General features: G+C 40.1%; 1 protein-coding gene across 2 annotated transcripts in view; it reads left to right on the top strand.

Moving 5' to 3' along the window:
- The first annotated feature begins 1,646 nt into the window (after positions 1-1,646).
- Positions 1,647-16,429, top strand: part of TAFA2 (TAFA chemokine like family member 2) — a 184,006-nt gene continuing 169,223 nt past the window's right edge. For both annotated transcript variants that reach the window (XR_012053126.1, XR_012053127.1), the window contains exon 1: positions 1,647-1,785. The gene's annotated coding sequence lies outside the window, so the exon portion shown is untranslated. The remainder of the gene's footprint in view (positions 1,786-16,429) is intronic.

Below are 16,429 nucleotides of genomic sequence, written 5' to 3'. Positions count from 1 at the left end.
AAGATGTGGTAACAGTTAAGGACTGAGCAGAAGGTTATTTTCTGAAATCTGGCCATTATACTAGCTTGTAGAATTGAAAAAAACCCCAACAGATGATCAGGTATATCAGTACTTCTCAATGCTGCATGCATTCATCCCCGTTTAATCTAGGAGTGGATCAGAATTACAGGACAAAACTGAGAACTTGACTCTTGATACCACTATAACAAACAAGGTTTCTTTCTAACCTTTTTTAGCTGTCTCCCCTCCACTTCTCTGCACCACCTTTTGAATGGCACAGAACACAGCAAAATAAACTAGAATATTCTGCTTTTAATTATCCTCACTCAGCAACATTTCCCCTTATTAGTCAATAGTCGTGGCAGACGACCACGACCCGCCACCCGTCTTTAAAGCTGTCTTAAGAGAAACAAGAGGTGTTTAGGACCTGACCCGTCACTACCTCTGGAGCACAGGTACACGGACCAAGCTCGCCACCCCACCGCGCAGGGAAGAGAGGCCCGGCCGAGTCATCGGCTCTCCGGGAGCTGCCGTGCGTAACTCCCTTCTCCCTCTGGAGGGAGACACAGTCCAGTTTTTGGCTGCCGCCGGCGCCGCCGCGTCCCTCCTGCCCCTGCTCCAGCAGCCGCGGCCCCCTTTCCCCGGGGCAGCTGCCCTGCCCTGCCCTGCCCGGCCCGGCCCGGCCCGGCCCGGCTGCTCCCTCCCGCCCGGCGCCCCAGCCTCCCACCGCAGGGGCAGAGGGGTCCCGGGGGAGTGGCGGCGCGGCCGCCGGCGGTCCGCGGGGATCTCCCCGGCCACATGCGCCTCTGGGCATAAACTTCGCACCCCCGCCCCGCCGCTCGGAGCGGAGAGGAGAGAAGGGAGAGCTGCGCTGCGGAGCGGGCGGCGGAGGGAGGCGGCCCCAGCCCCAGTGTGCGCGGGCGGCGGCGGCGGGCGCTGCCGGCTGAGCCCCGCTGCTCGGTCAGACAGAACGGCGGCCGCTGGGACCTGCTCCCTCGTAAGGGCTGGGGAGGAGAGCCACGAGTGGCCGGATAAATACGGGGGAGGAGAAGGGCGTCTCTCCCTCCACCTCCTCCCTCCCCCCGCCGCGGAGGGCGCGCTTGGAACTGCCTCTGTCTGTCGGGCGCCCGGGGTGTCTCCGCGCCCTTCCGCGGTGCGGTGCGCGCACGCTGGGCGCGGAGGCTGCTGCTGCTGAAGGTGAAGCTCGCGCTCTCCAATTACTTTTCCCAAGAGAGAGAAGGAGGCAGCAGGAGGGGGAAGTCGTGCTGTGTGTGGAAGGCACACCAATCAGAGATGCTCTAACGGAGGGACTGCTGCAGGACGCGCCGGCTTCTCCTCCTTCCTCTGCCGGCGGGGCTGAATCGGAACCAAGCGCAGCTGGCGTAGGGGCCGAAGCCGTACTGGGCTGCAGGACGTACCTATCTCCGCTGTTCCAATAGCTTAACTATACTTCGTCCTTTCTATTTTTTTTTTTCTCGATACTCTGAAATCGTGCATAAGAAACACTTCAAGTCTTCTCTCAATTCCCAGTTACTTCACCCTTCCCTAGCATCTCTTAGCCGGATTCCTGGTGTATTCCCAGAGAGGCGGGGTGTGAGAGCCGGGCCCCGCGGACGGCTGCTGCCGAGGGGAGCCGAGCGGACGCGGCACGGCGCCGCTCCATGCCCCCGAGCGCTGGCGGGGCGCGGGGCGTGTGCCGGCGATGCCCGGGCGGTAAGGCTGGAGCTCCCCCCGGACGGGAGGCGGCCGATCGCTAGGCATTTCTAGCAAGAATCGGGACTGCAGGTAGGTGAGCGGAGCGCTCCAGGGTCGTGTGTCTGTGTGTGTGTCTGTCTGGGCGCTGGTGGGGCCGCCGGGTGATACTCTTCGCGGCTGGCGGAAACCCCGCGGGCGGCGGGCGCCAGCGGCCGCGGCGGGCCCAGGTGTGAGGTGTGCGGAGCGGCTGCCGCGGGCTGCGCCCGCCCGCTGCCCTGAAGTTGGACGAAGCCGGATGTGAAGAGCTGCTTTGCCGTCCTGCTGCTGGGCACCTGAAGCAGCCGGCTGCAGCCTTTCGCCGGGCGATTCTCAAGACTTCTGTTTTCCCTTTTAATTTTATTTGATTTTTACTTAAAAGAACAGTTCAACAGAGCCGAGAGGGAGGCGGGGGGAGCAGGGGAACCCACCCGGTTTTCAACTTTTATGGAAGGGGTGGCCGCTAACTCGCAGGACCTTCAGGCACTTGGGGATTACTGTGCCCGGACGCTTTATCGGCCGCGTTCGAGAGAACGGCTGGAAGAGCGGATAGTCGCTTTGTGCGTCCTCTAAAAACAAAACAAATAAAAAAAAAAAAAAAAGCCATAAAGGGAAGATTCATGGCTCCGTTTTTCTCTTTTTCTCTGTAGTGCTCTCCAAGTTGTGCGTATATACTATGAAACATACCTTGTCTATCCACGTTGCTTTTGTAGAGAAAGTTTTAAATTAACCTGCTTTATTCCTGTGGAGCTGTGGGATCGGATACCAGGTTATCAATGCAAAGAATAAAGAGCAAGAGCTTGCACTGCCCTGTTAGGGGTTGCTACGCATGGCTCTTCTGTATATTTAATTCCTACGGGAGTTAAAATGATTGCTTAAAGCATTTTAAATAATATGTGTAACTACAGTTCTCCTTTGGAGCTTACCAGTATTTTTTTTTTTTATAAGTACCTCAGTTCTACCATCCTCCCCCCAGTAGACATTGGCTCATTATTTAAAGAACCATGCTTTGACTCCTGCAGAGCTGTCAATTTAAATAATAAACCTACTCAACTCCTTTCTCTGAAAACCCCATAAAGGATTCCGGGTCGTAGGGTCTTTGCACCACAGTGGATACATTTAAATTACTATTGACTAAATGATAATTGTTATCTGGTTTCTCTGTCTTACCAACTAGTTTCAGACTTTAGCATTCAGCCTACTATATGTTTAGCACTTTAAAGCTACTTTATGGGCTAATTTAAGTCAAATTGAGAAATTAAGATTCTTACCTGTAGTGTTTGGTACACACTCGAAACATAGTAGTTCAGTGATGCTAGGAGGAGAGCTTAGCTGAAGTTGGGAAAGAGCATACTAAGATATTTTTATCAGAGGCGGCAAAGATTACAAGTTTAATTATATTTTTGCACATTAATTGTGCTGTCATCTCATACTGATGCCTAAATTGTGTTGTGAGTGTATAATTAACAGTAGTAAAGTAATTAATATAAATTTCACTATTAATATTTTATATCAGAGAGCTGATACTACTGAAACAGTATTGAAAACCATGTGGGTTTTGTTTCACATAATCCCAATTACCAGTAGTTATTCTTATAAATGTAAATTACCTACCATAATTTCAGTAGAAATCTTTTCTCAGTTGATACTGCAAATCAGATTTACTACTCACTAGTTCTGCATATTTTTTTGTACACAGAAGATCCCTCAAAAATGTAGTATTAACTTTAGATACACTGATGACAGTAGGCGACTGAGATAAAATCTTTATTCTGTCTTGCTGTTTTAATCGGAGAATGATGACTAAGCTGCCAGTACCTTTAATCATATTGAACACATGGGGTAACTTTTTTACCTGTCTCTTATGATCTGGGAGATCTCAGTTTTATGTGCAGATGCCTGTAGTGCACTTGATTATTCTGGTGGGGAATACATTAAAAACTTGTTCTGAATGAAAGTAAATAGATGTGTGTACAGATGGATATTGGAGATTGTTTTACTGGCAGGTTGCAAAGTGATGATTCATTGAGCCCTGTCTAGATTTACATAAAGCAAATAATACTTTACACTGAATTGTTATGGCAGAGAAAAATGTAGCAGCCAAGAAGTTTCATGATTTCATGACAGGTGATGACAGACTTGATGAAGGACATCTTTACAAATACAGGCAGTATGTTTTTGGTAAGCAAAATATAACCATGAAGTTTCTAATATCTGAGCATCTTCACACCAAAATTTATTGCTGTCTGTGTTGTTACTTACCAAGCAGTGTAAAGCCTAAATAATGTACTAGAAAGATGTTGCATTGATTATGTTGTATGTTTTGTTTACTATAAATAAGTAATGCAACAGTGCTAACTAGTTATCTCACTAAAGGAAATCACTGACTTGGAAGACAGAAAATCACAATACCTAATACTCATCTACACAGAAATGTGATCACCATCTTGAAAAATTATTCCAAATGATACAACTAGCAGTGAGCAAGCGGTTATGCCTCTGTTTTATCTTCTGCAGGATTTTATTAGAAATGCTTCATTAAATCACATTATTCTGCAGTTGTCTGCTCACTGAAAATTAAAATAAAAATCAGGAAATTTATCCAGCAGAGCAGTAATATTTCCTTTGTTAAGTACTGAAAGTTCAAATAAAACAAGATCCTTTAGCATCAGTGTGCCAGAAGCACTGAGTACATCCTATTTTTGTGATGTATGGATGGCATTTACAGATGCAATTCATCAATGTATTTATTAGTCAAATGTCATCAAACAAAGAAGATAAATGGCAGTAAACAAAGACTGCATGGTAATACAGAGGCTAAAGCAATGGAAGACCCTACAATCTAATTAGTTAATGTTGAGTTTCATGTTTTCAATCTCTATTTAAGCATCTCATTTAAATGTCTTTCATCATTTTTCTATTGCCTGTCCAAGTAATTCAGGTAGCGATTGCTTTTTATTGGAAAATATATTTTTCATTTACCTTTTGAATTTTTAACGCCTTGAGGAAAAAGCTGTGTAAGGATGAATGTAACAGAAGAGTCCTGTGGCAGCAGAACTTAATACTGACCTGTCCCTGTTCATGATCATTTTTGTGTTGAGGGTTATCACCAGCTGATTTAGACTTTCATTCCTGTCTTGGAGTAGTTGCAGGTCTGACATTTTAAACCAGCTGGAGTATTTGCTCCATTATCCTTAGATCACTGAATTTAAGAGTGTGAATTTAATCCTTCATTACTTGAAGGATTTTGCTTGTGCTTTGTTTTCTTTTTTTTTCATCATGATAAAACAGTGTCATAGTATACACAGCTTCACAGAGTCCATTGTAAGTACACACTTTCACATTTGAAATATTTTTTAAAAACAGAAGTTCACTCTTAGGGCTATTTCAACAGAAAATTTGGATCATTGATTTGGTTTTATAAACTGTTGATATTTACTTTGAAACACTTCTTCTCATTACTAAGTTCAGATATCTAACATTCACCAGACATAGGAATGAATGTGGAAACATCAATAGTAATGTAGTTCATTTTTTATGGTGACAGCCACAGAACTATCTCCTTTTGCTCTTGTAGAACTTGGGAAGGGTTTATGCTTTGTTTCTTTATATAGCCAAGCAACCACTCTTGTTTGCCATATTTAGTGAGTTATTTATCAAAAGAGATAACAAAATAATAATGGCCAGCTAATGTACCTTTTCATACTACTAGTGCAGAACAGTCACATTTTTAAGATAAACAATTCAAGGCATCTTCATATAGCTTCTTTTATGTCATGTATTTTGAAAAAGACTTTGGAGATAGAAAAGAGAAAGCAAAGACTTTACACTTTACTAGTTAAAGTAGTTAACATAACTACCAGGTATGGCATGACACTACATAGTTAGATAAAATGATTAAGAGATTAAGTCACTGAAAAAAGCTTTCTTAGCTTTTTTTTCTGTCTGAATACATTGGTACAGTGATCTGTAGAATGCACTTCAAGCTGTTGCTTGAAGTAGCACTGGAAAATGCTTTGTATGGATTTGATCCTTAGGCTGTAACTAAACACTTATAGGAGAGGCTCCTATATGTTTTGTGGTGTGGAAGAATAATTTATATAATTGCATGTGTAAAAAGTTAGAAGATGCTTTTTCCCCTCATCTTTGAAGTTTAGCAAACCTCCTAATCTGTGCTAGGTTCATAGCTTGCATTTTCTAGTTGCCTCACTTCACATCTTGCTGATCTTGTAATAGGAAACTTGAACACAGGTCTCTTGGCACCAGGACAGCATTGTATACAGCCGCCTCAGCTGTGAGCATCCCTTTAACAATGCCAAGGGGAAAGCCACGGTACAGGGTAGCACTCAGGTGAAAGCACACATAGCATTTTTTGACTTCTGATTGTTTGGTATTCTATGCCTCTATTACAAATCAAAGCTAATGCAGCAGAAGGTGCTTTACACTGGCAAACTTCACAAGTAAATAATAAACAATCACAGTTCAACAAACCTAACTGGTTGTATAAATAGCAAAATATTAATAAATGAGTCAGTAAATATCAAACACTTTTAAAATACATAAATGTTTAGTCTTGGTTGTATGCTGGCCTCTCTCTCTGTGGAATATTTCTTGCCTTTTCTGTTGCTATATTAAGGTCCAGTATTTGAAGATGAGGTACTGGACTAGATGGATCACCGTCTTGATTCAATAAAGCAATTTCTTTCTTGAAATGCAAGGAGGCAGTATTGCAGTGCTGCATATTTACTTTACTTACAAGAATCAAACTGCAGCTGCTTAGTGCATTGCTTTTGCTTTTTTTTCACGTTTAAAAGCAGGATATAAAACATTTCTAAAATAAATCTGTCAGTAACATGCAGTCTCACACCAGCTCTTTTAGAGACAGGAGCACAGACCTGACTAGTCTCTCACATTTGCAGTGATATTCTCATATTGGATTTCTTCTACTCCCTCACTGCATTTTCTGCATCACATATTGATAAGGCAGAGCTGTGGCCTCTGATCCATCCTGCCACAAAGCAGTCAGTTATGTAGTGGGTGTTCTTCCTCATCTCTGCCTGGCAGGTTGTATCATGGACGGGGTAGAGGGTGTGGCTCAGCCCTTGGGTCACCCAGTGGATTTTCATGCTCATCTGAGTATCTTTATACAGAACAGTCTTCTTGGTTACAGGTTGTCCCTGCCTTGCCCCTCACCATGTGAAACTGTGTATGAGAGAACCTGTACCAAAGCCTTTGACGTGCAGTCATGCAGCCTTAGGATAGGTGCTGCCTTCGGCCTTGTGACTGTACATTTGGGAGATCTGTGAGCACTGTATTCAAACCATGGACTCTAGCCCCCTTTCAGATGAGACTTTCAGTGTTTGTTCCCATTTAAGATACCTGTTTGGCCTTTCAGGTTCTAGGCTCAATGATAGTTTGTCACTGGGTATTGTGTTATTGCATATAGTCAAGTCTCAGAGAATGGCTTGGTGCCTCTGAGGAAACCTAATGTCTTTCTGTGCTATTTGTATGTTGTAAACTGTTTGAAATGTGGATCTTTTCCAGTAAGAGATGAAAGTGAGTACCATCTGAGGCTTGTCTCATGATTTATGTAAGATGAATTAGTAGTCTTAGTTTGGTTTGAAGAGAAGTGTCCAAGTCCCAAAAGTCGCCACTGGGAAAAATTAGGATATGTTCCTAATGTGTGCAGAGAGGTAAAACTTGAGGGCTGATCATGTGAGACATTTCAGCTGGTGTGGCTTCAATGGGACCAATCAAATTAATTATGTGATTTAAGTATTTTCTGATTTGAGCCTGAATAAATATTTCTAATTAGACTGATCTATGCTGAAGGCATGTAGGTGAGGTACTGTTTCGATAGCTATGTTTGTGTCTGTATTATGGGTATAAATTTAAGACTTGAGCTTTATTTTAGTGGTTTACCACTCCTACACCTTTTATGAATCTTCAATCCCATTATATTCAGAAAAGAGACTATGTAACAGCAAGAAATTTTCAGAAAGATTCTACAGGTGTATGGGCACTCTGCATTATAAAGTTAGAGGCTACTATTACAATAATGTAAATTTTCAAATAGGGTGTTGTTGGTGTGTCACCAAAGTAAAATTTCTGACTAAGCATATCAGGCTCTGGTATTTGTGCAGGAAATTAGGTCATGTTTAGAGCCTAGTTGCAAAAAAAAAAAAAAAAGGTCTGTTTCAGCACCATTAAAGAGAAGAATACCCTCTCTGGGCTATATCCTCTCTTCAGACTCTTTTACCTAAGTTTAAAAATTTAGGGTAAAAGTATGTCAATCTATGCATTGCAACAATAAGGTATTATTAAACAAGATGGGATGTTTTATCTTATGATCTGGTAACACCAGCAAATAGAGAGAGATAAGTTCAGTTCTATGGTCTTACTGGATCAAGACACAAGAAATATTGTATTTATATTCTAACATAACATGCTGTAAATTTAGATATGGTATTATCAGCCAGTACACTGACATTTCTCATTATTATGATCCTGCTTTTTTCTGTTCAGTCTAGATTCACGAGGGATAAACCTTGCATTGGAATTAAGGTAATATTTAAAATGCATAACTGTTGAAGTGCCAAAACCTTTACAGGGAAGGCATTACGCTGGTATTTGTGCAATGGATGTTCAAATTCATTCAAAAGAAGTGGCAGTGAATCCTGATTGAGCTTCTGATTTAGGAAGTGTTGGACTTTTTTCCCTAATGCAGATTTATTTTTCCTTTATGGCAATGAGATTTTATTATTCTGGTTATAAACATTGTCATTGTGATTGTTCTGATTTAGCCCCAGTGGGCAGCTTGGCCCACTCAGCCACTTGCTCACTCCCTCACAGTGAGATGGGGAAGAGCATTGGAGCAGTAACAGTGAGAAAACTTGTGGGTTAAGACAGTTTCATAGGTAAAGCAAAAGCTGCACACACAAGCAAAGCAAAACAAGGAATTAATTCAGCACTTTGCACTGGCAGGAAGGAGTGCAGCCATCTCCAGGAAACCGGAGCTCCATCACACATAGCAGTGACTTGTGAAATGTATGCCAAATCCCGCTTCTTCCCTGTGCCTTTCTATGCTGAGCATGACCTCATATGATATGAAATATCACTTCAGCCATTTGGGGCCAGCAGTCCCGCACCTCCAATCTTTTCACTGGTGGAGCAATGTGAGGAAGAGAAAAAAGGCCTTGATACTGTTTAAGCACTGTATAGCACTAACTAAACACATCTCTTCTATCAACACTGTTTTCATCACAAATCTAAAACACAGCAACTTAAAAGCTACTATAAGAATATTAACTCTGCTCCTGCCTAACCCAGTACGATCTTTACCACTTATTCTTAAAATTTACATCACACTTAGGTCAGATGTTGTTCAATATCCTCTCATTAACCACCCTTTTTCCCTTCTCACTCTGTAATATATGCAATTTTTGTTTGTTTAGTCTGTGGCTCACCAGTATATAATGTCCATAAAATGCCATTTGAGTTCATCTAGTCCTTGACTTGGATTCTATTTGCTATGCTGGTCACTCAGGAGAGGAGAGGTGGTTGTTTTGTGGAGTTACTGGGCACAAAACCAGCTCAGGTTGGGTCACTGCTGCCCTTGCACTGGTTGTTGTAAGGTTTGTCCTCAACTGGTTTGTGTGGTTCTTACTGTAATACTTACTGTAACATGCAACTCAAATAATGGCTTATAACAATTTAAATGTATATCTATTGCAGTCTCCATCCCATGTCCTTTGGACCAGGCCATAGGGTTTTACATTGCAGTGAACTTCCCTGATTGCTGCTGCTCAGCATGGGTCTATCCATAGACCATAGCCTGTTCAGGACTGTATCTGCTGTGACCACAGCCGTAGTCACTCTCAAGTGTGCCCCACTGCTCTGGAGTGGCCTTATCCTTGTACCACAGCACTTTCAGGGGTGTTACCTGCTGTATTGTGGCCTTATCCATGGCCGGGTCACAAATCTGAAACACGAGCTACTATTAAGAAAGGTTACTATATCCCAGCTAAAACCACTATATTGATAGAAGTATTTTATTTAACCACAGAAGATCAGCTTGTGACCAAAGCCTAACAACATAAGAGAATGTAACTCTGGGTAACTTTCTTCCCCTTGTACACTGCTTTTGTGTCAGATGTGATTCTGAGCCCACAGCTTACAGTTCTTTGTACATTGAGCCTTTAGATGACTCTGTGAGGTTTTCAGCAGCTTTAGCCCTCCTGATTGTGCAGGCTGGCTTGGCATGCACCTGTTTGTGTACACACAAATGCAGCCTTCTCCCATTCTGATCATGTCTGTGTCCCCTTGTGTAATTGTTGGGGTCACTGCTTATGGAAAATGTACTAGGAGAAAGTTTAAGCCTAACTCAGCTGTTCTGAACTTCTTTCCCTTTGGGACTGTGGTATAATGCTTTAGGCTTGAGGATTTTTTTGACAGCTTAATTATTCTTAAGTATTTCAAATATCTTTGGACTTGCTTTTTTTTTTTTTTGTTGCATTATGATGAAGAGATATTTGACAGTGAATAAATACACACTTGGTATGTTTTTTCATTGGAAGAAAACTTTAAACATTGCTAATTATTCATCAAATAAACTCTTAATAAAATTCCTCTGTATGAAAATTGTTTACTCAACAACTGCTATAGCTGCTTGAATACTTGAAGACACTTTATTCCCATTTCCACTTTAAAAATTGAATACTCAATAATGGCAGTTATATTCTCTCCTTCCTCATCATATCTCAGCTGCTCATAACCTAACTTTTTCTCCTCTGGTTCTCCTTGCCCTTCCTTTTACTCTTCACTGTTCACCTCATCTGCATTGGTGTCATATGATCTTTCCGAATGTCAAGTGAATGCAGACTGCAGTCAGCATTACCAAATTTCTCTCCTGCCAGAAAAGTCTCTTTTCATGTGCATGACCCATCATCTCACAGTTAGCTGCAAGTCATTCTGATTCCCGAATTTACAATGTATTTTCTATTTAATGAGCTATTAAATGTTATGCACTTTTAAACTTCATTTTTTCTAACTGCTTTCCTCCTGATAATTATAGCTTTTGAAAGAAACAATTAATTTGAAACCAATTCTGCAACAGAAGTGGCATTATTTAGATAGCATTCCTCCATCTTCATGCACTAGGGATTATTTCATTAGGATTAATTTATACTTGGAAACTCATGGAGACCACTATATCAGTCCAATAGCCACCATGGTGTCATCAATAACATAGACAAGACTACTGCATATGCTATTTTAATAAAACATAAAATGAAGGTAGATACATGGCTAGCTGGATAGTTAATTTTTACTTTGTCTAAATGAAAAAAAAAAATTAGTTTATATACTTTCTTCACCCAGGAGAATGCTTTGAGTAAACCAGAACACAAACACAAATAATATTCCATATGTATTGCAAAGATTTGGACACTTTTGAATTGGTGTGTTGTTCTCATGTATTCTTTTGGTAATCATAATATTCTGTTTGTTAGGATAATTCTTCAAACTAAGTGGTTGTCTCATAACAAGCTGGCAAAAATTGCAGGTGACTCAGTTACAATGAAGGAGTGAGTTCAACATTTGTGGCTCACATGTAAGGTTCCCTGACATCTGTGTATTTATTAAATCTAATAATATGTACCAATGCAGGCTATATAATCCTGGCTTTATCATTGTGGTTGATTATACCTAGTTAATAGATACAAACGAAATGTATATGCAACCTGCTGAAGCATCACCTTGTGGTGAATCCTAATAATCTTTCCACAAATGCTAATATTTTTATTTTTTGCTGCTTTGAGTTCCACTTAAGCAAAATATGGAAATGATTAATGGAAGGAAAACTTATCCATGACTCTGGCATGGAAGTTGGTAGAAATGTCCCTGCTGCTGCAAAACAGTCTCTGATAGACTCCTTCATTGGTTGCTTATTGGAGCTCATACCTCATTCTCACTTTGTGGGAACAATATTGAAAATGTTCCTGCGAGAAAATTTAGTTTCTCTGAATCTGTACATGTTAAATGAAGATTCAAAATGAATACAAGATACATATGATCGAAAAATATACTGAGAAGCTTTGGTAATTTGTAGAATCCTGGTCGCCTTTGTACATGTGTATTCCCTTCTGTCTTGGATACTGTAAGGTCACAATTTACCTGTGCCTTGTGCACCTTTGAACCCCTGTTTGAGCAAATAACTAAATGTACAGGTGAGTAATTAATCAAGCATATAGCTTTATTTCTTCCCTCATTTCTTTGAAACTTTTTGGTTCAGCACTGCTTCAGTTCAGTTGCAATCTTTTCTGGTTACTTATGATTGTATCATGACAGGCCTAGTTCTGTCAGCTGAAATAATAAAATATTTCTCACTAGTGAATGATTCAGGTGGTTCAAAGCCAGATTTTAAAAGCAAAATATTTTTTAGTCTCCCAAACTTCCTATCCATTAAACAAAGAGATAAAATAGTCTGCATGCCCCAAATCCTTCCTAAGCTTTATGTTTTACTGGAAAAAGTAAGAAGCTATGATTTTGTGATTTGTCCACAGCTATTCTGTGAGCTGCACATTTCGGTCTCTGTGTCTTTTTAGTTGTTGGTAATTCATGGCCTCCTTCCTGGAGAGAGAATTTATAGCTGTCTGGTTCTTCTAATTTCTGTGTGTATTCTGGTCTTGACCAGAAGATCTGTATAACTTTTATCTAATACCTAAAAGAACATTTTTCCATTTACTGACCAAACCATTATGACTTAAAATTATTGTCCCTCCATAGGTATGATTATTCTTTTTATTTGCAGCTGGGTACTTGCCTTTGCATGTAAAATACATTTACAACCCTGTAAGCATAACAATCCTGAAAACATTTTGTACTGACCATATATGAATAGCCATGTAACAGTCTAACATTATCAACTGAAACTGTGAGATAAACATGCATAGTTTTGCTGTATATACAATATATTCGTAGATCAGCAGTGGTCTGTGGAGTTCAGTGATGATCATAATAGGGATGAGTCATTGGAAAGATTTAAAGTTGCATCTTTATTCTGTTCTTCCACTTTTGGGGTTGTTATTTGTTGGCTAATGAACATTTTTTAAAATTGAGCTTTGCCAAAGAGTGAATCAGACCTACTGTAATATTTTTAGGTATTGGACTACAGGTAGTTTTGGAGGTAGAGGGAAATGGATGATGGAACTGTCTATAAAATGATAAGTTGGTTCCACAATATGATTGCTTCTGGTAGAAGTTATTGTTTGAAAATCACAGTTTGCTTTAGTTTCTCCTTTCCCCTCAGATCAGGAGAATTCTTGAATTTAATTAATTGTCATGAAATAAGTGATTGGAGCCCACTGGAAAAAGAAATAATATAGTGGACAAACAATTTCTCTGTTTTGTTTTTATCAGCTGTTGCTGAGGTTCTCCAGTGAGTCTGATCTTAAAAAAGACCTTCCGTTTTTATCCATTAGATCTCTTTTGTGAAGGAGAAGAAAAGTTTCTCTATTAAGGTACTTCAGTAATGACCAGAGTCAGAGAACAAGCGGGACTACAATCTAACAAAAGAAGGAACTGAGAATGTAAGAAAAGTACTTCTTTGTACTTTGATGAATACTTTGTCAAATTGTTTCTGCTGCTTAGTGGCAGATGGTGTTTCACACAGCACTGTTACAAGACAAATGCAAATTTGTCCAGGCACTGAGTAGCTGTTTCCACTTTGGAGGAAAGAAACTGTACCTGCCTTCTATTCTAATTTTTTTTTTTTTTTTGCTCTTTTCATAATTTTGGAAGACATTTCATTAGTATTTCCCAGAAATGTCTAACCATGCATTGTAGAAAAGCATGTCTGCCTATGACTTTCTATGGAAGCCTGGTTTGTAAGGCCTTTTCATTTTTAACTATTGTAAATGCTTTCTAGCATTGAATAAAACAAAACCATAACTGGGGAACAGGAAGATGTCCATGTCCTTCCCTTTTTTAATTTAAACAATTTTTAACCTAGGCTTCTGCCCAAGAAATACTTCCTTTGAAAAATGAACCCAAATCTATTGTTCTACTACATTTTTTTGGTGTTTTTATTTCCTTTTTTAAAAGAATTGTTATTGAATGCAATAATGTCTTTGATTATTGGCAACATACTAACAATTAGGAACTTCTGTTTACCTATAAATACATTCTTCTACAAAAATTTTATCTCTAAGTTAAATACCCCTCACTTCAATGAATAAATGCTAATTGCATTAAGTAGTGGTGTAATAAAGGAGCACAACCCATTGGTTTTGTTTTTATCATCATAATAAGTTATAGTAGTAATTTTCTGCGAGAGTTTTAATTTTTCCAGTATAATATTCAGTGAACTTGTAATGGCTCCTGAACTAAGTGCAATTTTTCCCATTTCTTTGCCATTTGAGGACACGTCCTCATACCTCTGAGTGCTTTCAAGCCTCTAGTCCTTTATCTGTCTTTGAGCATAGCTAACATTTTGCCATTCCACTGACTTTCAACACCAGGCTTCCTGGGTGAGTCTAACTGATTTGTGGCCAGGGTTCAATAAAACAGACAGAAACATTTTAAATCCAGAATTATTTTTAATATTAAAAATCAAATATAGAAATACAAAGTGGATTTTAACACACAGTCTGTTCTTTCTATCTTACGCTTCAGCTTACCTCTTCCATTTGGTACCCTGAGTTGATTTCACTTCTGCAGTTGCTCAAAGATCTGTGTAACACAGTAGCTTTTTCAGAAAAAGCTAAAGGACTTGAGCAACAGACACTACAATCATTAAAACTGGCTTTTAAAATAACATCATATCCCTTCATGGTTAGCTTCATGTGTTCAGTTTCTCTGCTAGCCTACAATACTACAGAGCTTTCAGACTGAGTAGTGCATACCTCCTTTTAATTTCAGTCTCAGAGGTGACGAAGGAGATTTAAACCCTGCTCAGATGGCCTAGATCTGTCAGAGAAGAGAGTGTCGAGCCCTTCACATAGCCATTGCAGATACTCTGAAATTCACTCTGAGAATCTCATATAACAAAAGCTCTTTGGGTGGCTGATTTTGACCGAAAGGGTGAAGGTGAAGCCATCTCTCAGCATTTTCAGCACTAATAAAACTTGTGGTTGAAATTTACTTTTTCACTGATATGATCATATCCAGAAGCTGGATAACAGCTACAATTGTGTTTCACCACCCCCTTGTGTTACTTGATTGGCCTGAATATCTTTTTCCAGCAATTAAATTTTGTGACTTGGAATGATACAGCTAGACATAGCAGTCTCACAGGTCTCATAGTATTATGTTTCCTTGCCTGTTCAAACATATGGTAGTAATTTTATTTTTTGAAATGATTCTTTTTAATCTTGAAGCCTCTGCTCAAAAATGTGTTAAACCTCCTTGTATTTGGAGTAGAGTGGTACATCATCAAATAAAATTCCTGAGCCAGCATACAGGACCAGACAAGAATATCTTTTTAGACATTGCCCTCTCCTTTCCAAAGACACTCAAACCCCATAAGCTATATAAGATTAAAAGTAAATACACCTTTAATTGTGATTTATTTTGTTGTCAGATAATGAACCTTTGCAAAGCTACATTTTAAATGACAGTATCTTATTTTAATGGCAAAGGAAACTCCTTTAGAGACTTCAATGTTCTGCAAAAAGTAAAACACTATGTATGTCACCTTGTTACTGCTTTGTGGAGTTTAAATTAGAACCCAGTGCTTCTTGGCTTTAGGTGTGGGAAATTTGATCATAACCTACAAAAAAGGGCATTAAAGGCAGGATTCAGCTTGAGACTGACACTTAAAATAGGTGTCCATTTCCAATTGGAGGTAGGTGGTTTAGCTTCATAGTCAAGGGAGATCCAGGGTAGGATTCAAGTGTATAACATAATTTTAAATTCTTTAAAGCATCTTGTCTGGCCTCCAAGTGCTACTTCAGATTGTTGCAGAACCATATCTGAATCAGATGCAAAATGGCTTGCATCACATCTGCTGATCCCTTCTCTTGGGCATTTCAGATGGCTCTAGATGGTTATGTTTGGACAATCAAATCCTGTTGCTGATCAATAGACCTAAAAAGTGATCCTGCTTGCTTTAAAATGCCTATCTACTTTGGATCAACTAAATTGTACTTCAAATCACAGCAGGTTCAGTTGAATAACTTGCCTTAAATGCAGAATTTTAATCATTCATGGTGAACATTTTAAATATGGCAAAATATTTGAGATATTTGGATGGACTTTATAGTGATGTACCAGGTCAATAACGTCAAACATAATGTTTCCCTCTGTAATCATCAGTGGTGAAGCTGCACCTTGAGGACTGTGTTCAGTTCGGAGCCCCTCACAACAAGAAGTATATTGGTGTGATGGGCAGTGAAACTGGTGAAGGTCTGGAGCCCAGGTTGTATGAGGAGTAGCTGACGGAGCTTGAGGTGTTTAACCTGGAGATGAGGAGGTTCAGGGGAGACTTTACCACCGCCTGACCGGAGCCTGTACCTTGATGAGGGTCAGCTTCTTCTCACAGGCAACTTGTGACAGGATGAGAGGACAGAACCTCAATCTTTTCCAGGGGAGGTTCGGGTTGAACATCAGGAAAAATTTGTTCATAGAAAAGGTGGTTAAGCATTTGAACAGGCTGCCCAGTAAGGTGGTGGAATCACCATCTCTGGAGGTGGTCAAGAAA

Source organism: Taeniopygia guttata, chromosome 1A (genome assembly GCF_048771995.1).
Source record: "Taeniopygia guttata chromosome 1A, bTaeGut7.mat, whole genome shotgun sequence".
NCBI lineage: Eukaryota > Metazoa > Chordata > Aves > Passeriformes > Estrildidae > Taeniopygia > Taeniopygia guttata.
This window is presented reverse-complemented; position numbering and strand designations above follow the sequence as displayed.